Below are 13,373 nucleotides of genomic sequence, written 5' to 3' on the forward strand. Positions count from 1 at the left end.
TAAATGACCTGAAGAAGCTGAAAACACAGCACAAGAACTTCTTGAAGCACACACAGGTATCAATAGCTGAATTGATCAAGCAGAAGAAAGAATATTAGAGATTGAAGATCAACTTAATGAAATAAAGTGTGAAGACAAGATTAGAGAATAAAGAATGAAAAGGAACAAACAAAGCCTCCAAGAAATATGGGACTATGCAAAAAGACCAAACCTACGTTTGACTGGTGTACCTGAAAGTGACAGGCCAACATTCAAATTCAGGAAATACAGAGAACACCATAAAGATACTCCTTGGGAAGAGCAACCCCAAGACACATAATCATCAGATTCACCAAGGCTGAAATGAAGTAAAAAATGTTAAGGGCAGCCAGAGAGACAGGTTGGGTTACCCACAAAGGGAATCCCATCAGACCAACAGCAGATCTCTCTGCAGAAACCCTACAGCCCAGATGAGAGTGGGGGCCAATATTCAACATTCTTAAAGAAAAGAATTTTCAACCCAGACTTTCATATCCACCCACACTAGGCTTCATAAGTGAAGCAGAAATAAAATCCTTTATAGAGAAGCAAATGCTGAGAGACTTTGTCACCACCAGGCCTGCCTTACAAGAGCTCCTGAAGGAAGCACTAAACATGGAAAGGAAAAACTGGTACCAGCTACTGCAAAAACATACCTAATTGTAAAAACCATCGACACTATGAAGAACCTGCATCAACTAACAGACAAAATAACCAGCTAGCATCATAATGACATGATTGAATTCACACATATCAATATTAACCTTAAATGTAAATGGGTAAAATGCCCCAATTAAAAGACACAGACTAGCAAACAGGATGAAGAGTCAAGACCCATCAGTGTGCTGTATTCAGGAGACCCATCTCATGTGCAAAGACACATGTAGGCTCAAAATAAAGGGATGAAGAAATATTTACCAAGCAAATGGAAAGAAAACAAACAAACAAAAAAGCATGGGTTACAATGCTAGTTTCAGATAAAATAGACTTTAAACCAATAAAGATCAAAAAAGACAAAGAAGGGCATTACACCATGGTAAAGGGATTAATGCAACAAGAAGAGCTAACTATCTGAAATACATATGCACCCAATACAGGAGCACCCAGATTCATAAAGCAAGTTCTTAGAGACTTACAAAGAGACTTAGACTCCCATACAATAATAGTGGGAGACTTTAACATCCCACTGTCAATATTAGACAGATCAACCAAACAGAAAATTAACAAGGATATTCAGGACTTGAACTCAGCTCTGGACCAAGTGGACCTAATAGACATCTACAGAACAATCCACCCCAAATCCACAGAATATACGTTCTTCTCAGCACATCATTGCATTTATTCTAAAATTGACCACATAATTGGAAGTAAAACACTCCTCAGCAAATGCAAAAGAATGGAAATCATAACAAACAGTCTCTCAGACCACAGTGCAATCAAATAAGACCTCAGGATTAAAAAACACACTCAAAACTGCACAACTACCTGGAAACTGAATAACCTGCTCCTGAATGACTACTGGGTAAATAACGAAATTAGTGCAGAAATAAGTTCTTTGAAACCAATGAGAACTAAGAAACAATGTACCAGAATCTCTGGGACACAGCTAAAGCAGTGTTTAGAGGGAAATTGATAGCACTAAATGCCCAAAGGAGAAAGCAGGAAAGATCTAAAATCAACACCCTAACATCACACTTAAAAGAATTAGAGAAGCAAGAGGAAACAAATCCAGTAGCTAGCAGAAGACAAGAAATAAGTAAGATCAGAGCAGAACTGAAGGAGATAAAGAGACGAAAAACCTTTCAAAAAATCAGTGAATCCAGGAGCTGTTTTTTTTTTTTTTTTTTTTTTTTTTTTTTAGATTAACAAAATAGATAGACTGCTAGCCAGGCTAATAAAGAAGAAAAGAGAGAAGAATCACAGAAACACAATAAAAAATGATAAAGGGGAGATCACCCCCCCCCCCAAGACTAAACCAGGAAGAAGTCAAATCCCTGAATAGACCAATAACAAGTTCTAAAATTGGGGCAGTAATTAATAGCCTACCAACAAAAAAATGCCCAGGACCAGACGGATTTACAGCCAACTTCTACCAGATACCATTCCTTCTGAAACGATTCCAAACAATAGAAAAAGAGGGACTCCTCCGTAACTCATTTTATGAGGCCAGCATCATCCCGATACCAAAACCTGGCAGAGACACAACAAAAAAAGAAAATTTCAGGCCAATATCGCTGATGAACACCCATGTAAAGATCCTCAATAAAATACTAGCAAACCAAATCCAGCAGCACATCAAAAAGCTTATCCACCATGATCAAGTCAGCGTCATCCCTGGGATGCAAGATTGGTTGAACATACACAAATCAATAAACGTAATCCATTACATAAACAGAACCAATGACAAAAACCACACGATTATCTCAATAGATGCAGAAAAGGCCTTTGATAAAATTCAACACCCCTTCATGCTAAAAACTCCCAATAAGCTAGGTATTGATGGAACGTATCTCAAAATAATAAGAGCTATTTATGACAAACCCATAGCCAATATACTGAATGAGCGAAAGCTGGAAGCATTCCCTTTGAAAACTGGCATAAGACAAGGATGCTCTCTCTCACCACTCCTATTCAACATAGTATTGGAAGTTCTGGCCAGGGCAATCAGGCAAGAGAAAGAAATAAAGGGTATTCAAATAGGAAGAGAGGAAGTCAAATTGTCTCTGTTTGCAGATGACATGATTGTATATTTAGAAAACCCAATCGTCGGCCGGGCATGGTGGCTCATGCCTGTGATACCAGCACTTTAGGAGGCCAAGGAAGGTGGATCATCTGAGGTCAGGAGTTTCAGACCAGCCTGGCCAACCTGGTGAAATATGAAAATTAGCTGGGCATGACGGCAGATGCCTGTAATCCCAGCTACTCGGGAGGCTGAGGCAGGAGAATCACTTGAACCTGGGAGGCAGAGGCTGCAGTGAGCTGAGATCATGCCATTGCACTCCAGTCTGGGTGACAGAGAGAAACTCCGTCTCAAAAAAGAAAAAAAAAAGAAAACCCAATGGTCTCAGCCCCAAATCTCTTTAAGCTGATAAGCAACTTCAGCAAAGTCTCAGGATACAAAATCAATGTGCAAAAATCACAAGCATTCCTATACACCAATAATAGAGAAACAGAGAGCCAAATCATGAGTGAACTCCCATTCACAATTGCTACAAAGAGAATAAAACACCTAGGAATACAACTTACAAGGGATATGAAGGACCTCTTCAAGGCGAACTACAAACCACTGCTCAAGGAAATAAGAGAGGACACAAACAAATGGAAAAACATTCCATGCTCATGAATAGGAAGAATCAATATCATGAAAATGGCCATACTGCCCAAAGTAATTTATAGATTCAATGCTATTCTCATCAAGCTACCATTGACTTTCTTCACAGAATCATAAAAAACTACTTTTAATTTCATATGGAACCAAAAAAGAGCCCATATAGCCAAGACAATCCCAAGCAAAAAGAACAAAGCTGGAGGCTACCTGATTTCAAACTATACTACAAGGCTACAGTAACCAAAACAGCATGGTACTGGTACCAAAACAGATATATAGACCAATGGAGCAGAACAGAGGCCTCAGAAATAACACCACATATCTACAACCATCTGATCTTTGACAAATCTGACACAAACAAGCAATGGGGAAAGGATTCCCTATTTCATAAATGGTGTTGAGAAAGCTGGCTGGCCATGTGCAGAAAACTGAAACTGGACCCCTTCCTTATACCTTATACGAAAATTAACTCAAGATGGATTAAAGACTTAAATGTCAGACCTACATCCATTAAAAACCCTAGAAGAAAACCTAGGCAATACCATTCAGTACATAGGCATGGGCAAAGACTTCATGACTAAAACCCAAAGCAATGGCAACAAAAGCCAAAATTGACAAATGGGATCTAATTCAGCTAAAGAGCTTCTGCACAGCAAAAGATGCTATCATCAGAGTGAACAGGCAACCTACAGAATGGGAGAAAATTTTTGCAATGTATCCATCTGACAAAGGGCTAATATCCAGAATTTACAAGGAACTTAAACAAATTTACAAGAAAAAAACGAACAACCCCATAAAAAAGTGGGTGAATGACACAAACAGATACTTCTCAAAAGAAGACATTTATGTGGCCAACAAACATATGCAACAAAGCTCATCATCACTGGTCATTAGATAAATGTAAATCAAAACCACAATAAGCTACCATCTTACACCAGTTAGAATGTCAATTATTAAAAAGTCAGGAAACAACAGATGCTGGAGGGGATGTGGAGAAATAGGAATGCTTTTACACTGTTAATGGGAGTGTAAATTAGTTCAACCATTGTGGAAGACAGTGTAGCAATTCCTCCAGGATCTAGAGCTGGAAATACCATTTGACCCAGCAATCCCATTACTGGGTATATACCCAAAGGTTTATAAATCTTTCTACTATAAAGACACATGCACATGTATGTTTATTGCAGCAGTATTCACAATAGCAAAGAGTTGGAGCCAACCTAAATGCCCATCAACTGGATAAAGAAAATGTGGCACATATATGCCTTGGAATACTATGTAGCCTTTAAAAAGGATGAGTTCATGCCCTTTGCGGGGACATGGATAAAGCTGGAAAACATCATTCTCAGCAAGCTAACACAGGAACAGAAAACCAAACACCACATGTTCTCACTAATAAGTGGGAGTTGAACAATGAGAACACATGGACACAAGGAGGAGAATATCACACACTGGGGCCTTTTGTGGGGTGGAGGGTTAGGGGAGGGATAGCATTAGGAGAAATACCTAATATAGATAACGAGTTGATGGGTGCAGCAAACCACCACAGCACGTGTATACCTATGTAACAAACCTGCACGTTCTGCTCATATATCCCAGAACTTAAAGTATAATTTTTAAAAAATCTTGATTTGACTGGTTTGAGGTCAAAGTATTCACTGAATGGAGACATGATGTTTGCTGTTTGTCCATGATATCTTGAAACACATAGGCCTTCTTAGAACCAAGAGGAATGCCATAAAATTCACTGAACATGACACCGAAAGCCTTTGGTTCTAGGACCTTTTCTGTCAGTTGGTAGGCAAGTCAATTCCCCTCTCTAAGTTTCAGTTTCTTCATTTATAATATAAAAGAGTGGAAATGGAAGTAGATTATCTGTAAGGTCTCTTCTAACGTTATGTGAATCTGGGAACAAAATGAAATCTGAGCCCACTTAGAATTTATCCTCACATTCCGGAATTTCAAACTACAGTTCCTAGAAGAGTCATATGCAGGCAGGGTTATGAAAATAGCAAGCAATTCTGACTGCTTTGTGATGCTAACATTTTGTATTATCCAGCCTACGAGCTCTTTTGTGAATAACACTTGATATTGCAGGTGAAAATGATAGAAGCCGAGATGCTCTCAGGCTGGACACTGGCAGCAAATAGATTGTAAGTAGAAATACTTGAGGAGAAGAAAGCCAGAGACCAAGGCACTGCTCACACTGGGGAGGCTGAGGTATTAAGATAAGGCCAGAATATTAATGTTAGTAGACCCCTAACATTCTCCTGGGTTAGATCTGGAGACCATTGGGAACCCTCGGATTTAAGATTGTTACTTTCATTTCTGTTGTCATATTTGTGTTCCTCAGGATATTTTTTTTTCTGTCGCCTGAGCTGGAGTTCAGTGGCACAATCTTGGCTCACTGCAACCTCTGCCTCCTGGGTTCAAGCGCTTCTCCAGCCTCAACCTCCTGAATAACTGGGAGTACAGGTGCACGCCGCCACATCTGGCTAATTTTTTGTATTTCAGTTGAGACGGAGTTTCGCCTTGTTTCCCAGGCTTGTCTTGAACTCCTGAGCTGGGGCAATCCGCGGGCCTCAGTCTCCCAAGGTGCTGGATTACAGGTGTGAGCCACCTACCCGGCCTCTTCAGAACTTTTTGAACAAAATTAAAGTTCTGGTTTTCCTCTGATGAGTAATTTTTTTTTTTTCATTTTAGGGCTAAATTTTAATAGAATGTGAGGCTGAACTCTTACATTTAGAACAAACAAAACCTAAAAGGTAATGATTGATTCAAAATGGTTTTATGGAAAAATTAATCTGTAACAAAAAGTTGGCATTGAGGGCAAAGGCTCCACTGTTTTTTGAGCAAAGCGAACAAAGGTTCCAAGGGACAGGACCAAGAACGAGGGGCTCAGACATTTACAACAGCAGGCATTTTCTCTTCTTCTTCACGGGATGTGGGCAGAGGACAGCTCGGATCGCTTTGTCAAACACTGTCTTGAGGCCTCGCTGTGTGAGCACCAAACACTCCAGATATTTTGCAGCACCAATCTCCTTAGCCATGGCTAGACCCTGCGGATAGGTGACGGGAGTCAGCTTCTTCTCCTTCAGTTTCTCGACCGTGTCTTTATCATCCCTAAGATCAACTTTAGTTCCTACTAGGATGATGGGAGTGTTGGGACAGTGGTGCCGCACCTCAGGATACCACTTTGCACGGACATTTTCAAATGATGCGGGACTCACAAAAGAAAAGCAAATTAAGAACACAACTGTTTGCGGATAGGATGGGGGCGTAATCTGTCATAATCGTCTTGTCCAGCTGTATCCCATAAGCCCAGATTCACCGGTTTTCCATCTATCACAACATTGGCAGAATAATTGTCAGAGACAGTAGGGATATATTCTCCAGGAAATGCATTGATTGTGTAACTGATCAGTAGGCAAGTTTTACCTACAGCTCTGTCTCCCACCACCACACCCCTGATGGCCTGCATCTGGGCCGCTCGCTGGGCCGCGGCAGCGGCGGCAGGCTCTGAGACCGGAAGCGGCGGGCTAGGGGTGCTGCGGGCTGGCGCGAGGCTTGCGGGCGGCGGGCGCTGGGTGCCGGCAGCGCCGCTGTCCTGGGTGCCGGCAGCGCCGCTGTCCACGCTGCCTTGCCTTCCGCGCACTGGAAGCCGAAGCCCGGCAGCTGCCACTACCCAAAGCTGAGGAAAACCCCTCTGATGAGTAATTTTATACTGATTTGAACACCTGAGGCAACTGCTTGAATTGGGGTTTCTTGTTGCTGTCTAAAGCACATAACAAACAGACTTGTTTACCATGGAGAGTACAGCCACCACTGATGTTATTATTCCACTCTTTAATTGGCATGAAACTTCTAACATTGACAACAACAAAGCCATGTGCAGTTATGTATGCTGCACTAGCTCACTGGTTGAACTGTTTAAGAAATGTCGTGAATAGATGAGACGATCAAATCCCGGAAGGCCTAAGGTCTACTGTATTCGGAATCTCCCTCCCTCTGTTCCCTCCACCTCACTTCCCAGCTGCTGTGATCTGAATGTGTCCCTTAAAATTCATGTGTTGGAAACTTAATCACCCCTAATGCAACAGTGTTGGGAGGTGGGACTTTTGAGAGGTGTTTAGGTCATAAGGGTTCTGCCCTCATAAATAGATTAATGCTACTATAAAGGGGGTTGCAGAGGTGGATTTTCTCCTTTTGCCATGTCAAGACATGGCATTCATCCCATCTGGATGATGCAGCATTCAAGGACCCAGAATGGAAGCAAAGAAATCAGGCCCTAACCTGCCAGCATCTTCATCTTGCACTTCCCAGTCACAGTGTCTGTGAGAGACTAAATTCCTCTTCTTTATAAATAATCCAGTCTCAGGTATTCTGTTATAGCAACACAAAACGGACTAAGACATCAACTTTATGTGGCCAAGCTGTGGGCTCATAGCTTATGAAGCTGCAGACAGACTAGCCTGACATTTCGCAAAGCTAGGTATTTGTGAGCAAGTGCTATCATTCATCTTGAGCCTGCATGGTCCAGTACCATGGTCACTAGTCACATGTGGCTACTGAGCAATTGAAATGTAGCTAATCCAAACTGAGGTATGCTGTAAGTGAGAAATACATACTGGATTTCCAAGACTTGGTAGAAAAAAAAGAATGCAAAGTATCTCATTAATAACTTTTATATTGATTACATGTGGAAATGATAAACTTTTTTGATATGTTGGACTAAATATATCATTAAAATTAATTTCAGCTGTTTCTTTTTACCTTTTTTATGAGTCTACTATAAAAATGAAAATTATATATGTAGTTCATATTTGTAACTCAAATTCTTTTTTAATTGGGCAGCACTGCCCTAGATTGTTGAGAAAGAGTTTCTGACCACATACTCTGTGCCCAGCATTAGAACAGACTGTGGTTTCTTGCTCTTTGCCTCATCAGAGTCAATCAGAGTACCTGACCTATAAGCAGGTGCTCTGTTCAGGAAATGTGGCTCCAAAATATGATGCTTTGGTATGTTCATTACTTTGAACTGAGGGCACTTGGGAAACAGCAGATACAAGCAGAGGCTTTGTCTGAGCTCCCCTTATCTGTCTAAAATGGATTCTCCAAAAGGAACACAATTGTCAAGAATCCCCTCCCCTGGAATCTCATTAACCAGGGAAGATTAACTGGGATCACAGGAGAGGAGACTGGAGGTGGAGACCAAACCCAGATAATCACCTGTTCTTCAGAGGGCTGCTCCGAGACAACTTTTATTACCTAAGAGACTTTTTATCTGTGTAACAAGATGACCTTTATTTACTATACATTTCCTCCCCTCACCCTCCAATAACTTGTGTTGCCGCCATCCCCCAGAAGCCAGAAACCCCTATTCCTTTCTGTACCTTCAATCATCTGACCCTTCCTCCAGTCTCACGTTTTTGTGAGACTCTTGTGCATATATACAGAATTAAATAAGGTTTTTCTTCTGTTAACCCGTCTTATGCCAATTTAACTTGTTGCCCAACCAAGGAACCTAGAAAGGTGGAGGGAAGTCATTTTCACTCCCCAACATTGCTTACTCTTGAATGAATGAATGTCTTCCCCAATATTCTAACCCTAGGATATATTGACTTTGGAAGAGACAGCCAGGGTGAAATCTCCCTGCTCCTAAGTAGGTCCACCCTGCCATTGCATGGTTGTGAGTGAAAAGAGCTTGGGAAATCAGAGAACATCTTACTTCAAGATTCAGCTCAGCACATTACTCATTTGCTGTGTGACCTTGAGCAAGTCATTGCTCTTCTGACTTTCTTTTCTTCCTCTGTGGAGTAAGGAGGTTGGGCCAGAGAGTTACTCTAGGCTCCGTCCAGTGCTTGTACTCCGAGTCAATGACCAGAGAGGGGCAGATAAACCTTTAAGAAGAGCTAATATTCCATTATTCAGAATCACCACCATGCCTGCCTCAAGTTCTCTTTTGGCTCCCTTTTGCCTGATTTACTTTTCCTCTTCACCTTTATCTGTTATACTCTGTGCTTTTGCCTATGCTTCTCCTCCCTGCCCCTCAAGCAATGCCAGTACTGTCTGTCTCCTGATTTTCCATTGCTTTTCTTCTCCAGTTGTTGGGGATACAAAATGCAGAAGGAAAAATACATTCCAATCCTTGAAGTGACTATAGATTAGGTTTTGGATGGAATAGGACTTCTTGTCCACCTTTGCTTTGGGCACTATGGCAGTGGTAAGGAATAGAGATGGCAAATGGCAGTCACAAGATTTGGAGTAGTGGTGAGCTAGGACAAAATTCTAGCCCACACAGTTCATGGCAGCCATTACAATTTCAGCTTCCCTTGCTAACATTTGCTGGTCTGCCATCACTCTTACAATTTCCCTTGAAATTAGGGGTTCTGCAATGCCAGTTTGAAGCATTTGCTCTTCCAGCTGTTAAATGGGAATGAGAAGTCACTAGCTCAGGGGTGACAAACCCAAATTCCCACTCAGGGGTCAGGCACAGAATAGGGAACATGAGCAAGGTAGATGAGTGTAAGAAAATAAGGAACGGTGGGAGGTGTGGCAAACCAGAGAGTGTTTGTTCTAGCTTAAGGCATTCAAATTCTTCTTCCTTTTTTTTGTTTTTGTTTGTTTTAGGTTTTTTGTTGTTGTTGTTGTTTTGCAGTGCTGACCAAACAAAACACATTTCTAGGCTGAGTTTGGCCCATATCCCATGGGCCTCAAAGTTTACCATTCTGCCTAGCTCATCTGTTGTCTCGGTTCTGATTATATACTTTCTAAATTCTACATTTTCTTTCATGACGGTTGATGCCATACTAAGACAAATCACTTTAGAACTAGTGGTCTATGTTGAATGGAATGCCATCAACATATGCAAACCTTCCCACTCTCCCCTTACTCTCCATTTCTAGAAACACCATCATCCCCACTCTGGAGGCCTCCATTCCTTTCATGGGTTGCTTGAGCATTAGTTACATTAAACTTCAAACCAAAGCAAAGATTCTTCATATTTGTATCCTTTGAAATTTGATTATATATTGTCTGCAGATTTTCTCCCCAAATTGAAATACCAGTGCTTATTTACACATAAGCTGAGCCTCTTGATAACTTGGCATTTCTTCTAATGTGCAGGATTACTCTGAATGCATTCAAACCGTTGTAAAGTTGGAAAGATCTCAGAGGACATCTTGCCATGACACATCTGCCTCTCTAATGCACTCTTCTATCTGCTGAGGAGAAAGATGCCTTTTATACCCAAATGACCTAAAAACAAAGAATCATCACTCTTCTGTCATCCTGCATTGCCACCCCCAGGAAACAATGAGCACCCTGAAGACAGAGTCTGTGTCTAAGCTGCCTTTGTAGCCCCAGCAGACAGTGCCAGGTCTGGGACATGGCTGGCACTCAAGGTTTGGAACTGAACTGTCCTTTGGGATAGTTATAGAACTGAACTGACTCCTTCTTCTCTAAATACAGTCATATGTCATTTAATGATGGGTATACATTCTGAGAAGTGCATCATTAGGTGTATTTTCTTATTGCGTGAACATCATAGGGTGTGTGTACACAAGCCTAGATGGTATAGCCTACTACACACCTAGACTAGGTGATATAGCTTATTCTTCCTAGTCTACTAACCTGTGCAGTGTTAAAATATACTCCTGGCTGACAGACAAAATGGATTCCCTGTGGCTAAAATGAGACACACTAAGATGAAATCAAGCAGCCATAGCAGAGAGAGGAGTTGGTCACATAACCCTATATTACTGACTGCCATAACATCTTTTCTCCTGTAGTTGGGCAGAAGCTCACCCTTTAAAAAAATTGTCAAAACACCTATAACTGGGAGTTTCCCAACTGATGCTTGGTGGACTGCCCGATACCTGCTGGCCTGACCCTGCTTTGTGGGCCTGCCAGCAACCCTGATTGGACAGCAGACTGACCTTGTAAACCTTTCCTGATAAACAGCACAGACCTCAAGCTAATTTTGCCGGCAGACAGAGACTGCACAAAACCTCTTTTATGCCCTGTAATTCACATTTTGACATCCTCATCCCCATCCCCCAAATAAACATAATATGTATATATATGTTTGCCTACTACACACGTGCTTGGCTTCCCTCATAAACATTCATAGATTTCCCCAAAACCTGCTAAATATACATGTGAGGCAGACCTGAAAGACGTAAATGCCAGTTTCCCTCTTCCCTCTTCAGAGTGTGTGCTTTTGATTTCCCTGGAGGCTACGTTTCCTGGTGTGCAGATTGTCTCTCTGAAAATAAAGTTTTCTCCTATTCCTTTCTCCATAGATCTCATGGTCATTTGTTAACAACAGCATGTTACTGTCTTGAATACTGTAGGTAATATAACACAATGGTAAATATTTATGTATTGAAACATAGAAAAGGACAGTAAAAATATGGCATTATAATCTTATGGGACCACAGTCACATATGTAGCCCATCCTTGAATAAATGTTATGCAGCGCATGACTGTTGTCATTTTTTCCCATTCATTTATTTACCTAGCACACATCCATTACAGATATGTTTTCTGCCATGAAAATGGAAAGTGGGAAATGTTCAAACAGATTCTTTCCTTGCAATTTTTTTCAAAGAAAGGCTTTCATCCTGAGTATTGTTTATTGAGTGCCTACTATATGCCAGGCATTGAGCTAGGTACTGAGCACACACTGATAAAATGATTTAGTCCTGCTGTAAGCAGAGCTTACAATTAAAAATGGCAAAGCCTGAGCTTTGGTGCAGCTCAGACATCCTTCCATAGCTTCCCATCCTTCTCACTCACTCCTCTTGTGCAGCTTGTACACCTCTGGCCACAACATTTGTTACTCCATATTTTAGTTGCCTGTCTATTTGAAGGTCTTCCAATCTGAACTCTGATCAGCTTATAGGCAAGGACACGCTTTGCCATTACTACATAACCAGGGCAGAACACATCCCCCACCAGAGAAGTAACACACAATAAAAGTTTGCTGAATTAGTGGACAAAGAATTGACAATTCCTATATATACGTTGATAATGACCAGAGACTCAAAGATATTGGGCTCAGAATAACTTGTTGTTTCATTAGTTTGGGGTAGGAAAGAAAACAGTGGATTACTAGAGGACAAAAAAAAGAGGCCAGGCACGGTGGCTCACGTTTGTAATCCCATCACTTTGGGAGGCCAAGGCGGGTGGATCACGAGGTCAGAAGATCGAGACCATCCTGGCCAACATGGTGAAACCCTGTCTCTGCTAAAAATACAAAAAATTAGCCAAGTGTGATGGCATGCACCTATAGTCCCAACTACTCAGGGACTTGAACCCGGGAGGCCGAGGTTGTAGTGAGCCGAGATCGCATCACTGTACTCCAGCCTGGGTGACAGAGCGAGACTCCATCAAAAAAAAAAAAAAAAAAAAAAAAAAAAAAAAAAGACGATCTTGGTTCTGGGGTGACCAGGTTCCATGCTAAAACCTGCTCTCATTGCATTCATTTGAGCATTTCATTTTAAGGTGATATGAAACACACTAACATTGTTCAGTGGAAAGCCACTACATTTTGGAGGAGTTGATTTGAAACCGAAGTTTAAGAATTTCCTTGGAGTATATTTGTCTCACTCATCCTCTTACATATGTAGAGTTAGAATCTAAGTTCACTTTTATATTCCTATCCATTTTTCTATCTTCAATTTTCTTTTGCTCTTTAGATTTAAAAAAATGCTATTGACCCTGAAGAAAAATGTGGGGAAAACTAAGTGGTCTGAGGTTAGAGCACAGGAGTGATTGCCTGCAAAACATGTACTTTTTGCTTCTTGGACTTGACATATTTTTGGCTTGACATTTTTAAAAAGTTAGAATGCAACTTTTAAATTTAAAAGCAATTGTTAAATAATTTGAGCAAGAGTTTTCCAGTTGTACTAGTATGAAATGTCAAGTCCATTTTGATTCCTACAGTTCCTGCCGTTTATTTTTCTACTGCTTTTGTGGTTTCTTTCTCATTCCTTTCTTTGCCTGTTGCACATCTATATTTTCC

At 41.1% G+C, this 13,373-nt stretch overlaps 1 pseudogene; it reads right to left on the reverse strand.

The window, feature by feature from the left end:
• Window positions 1-6,319: 6,319 nt before the first annotated feature.
• On the reverse strand, window positions 6,320-6,843 carry LOC104658703 (annotated as a pseudogene).
• Window positions 6,844-13,373: the final 6,530 nt, after the last annotated feature.

Source organism: Rhinopithecus roxellana, chromosome 7 (assembly GCF_007565055.1).
Source record: "Rhinopithecus roxellana isolate Shanxi Qingling chromosome 7, ASM756505v1, whole genome shotgun sequence".
NCBI classification, from domain to species: Eukaryota; Metazoa; Chordata; class Mammalia; order Primates; family Cercopithecidae; genus Rhinopithecus; species Rhinopithecus roxellana.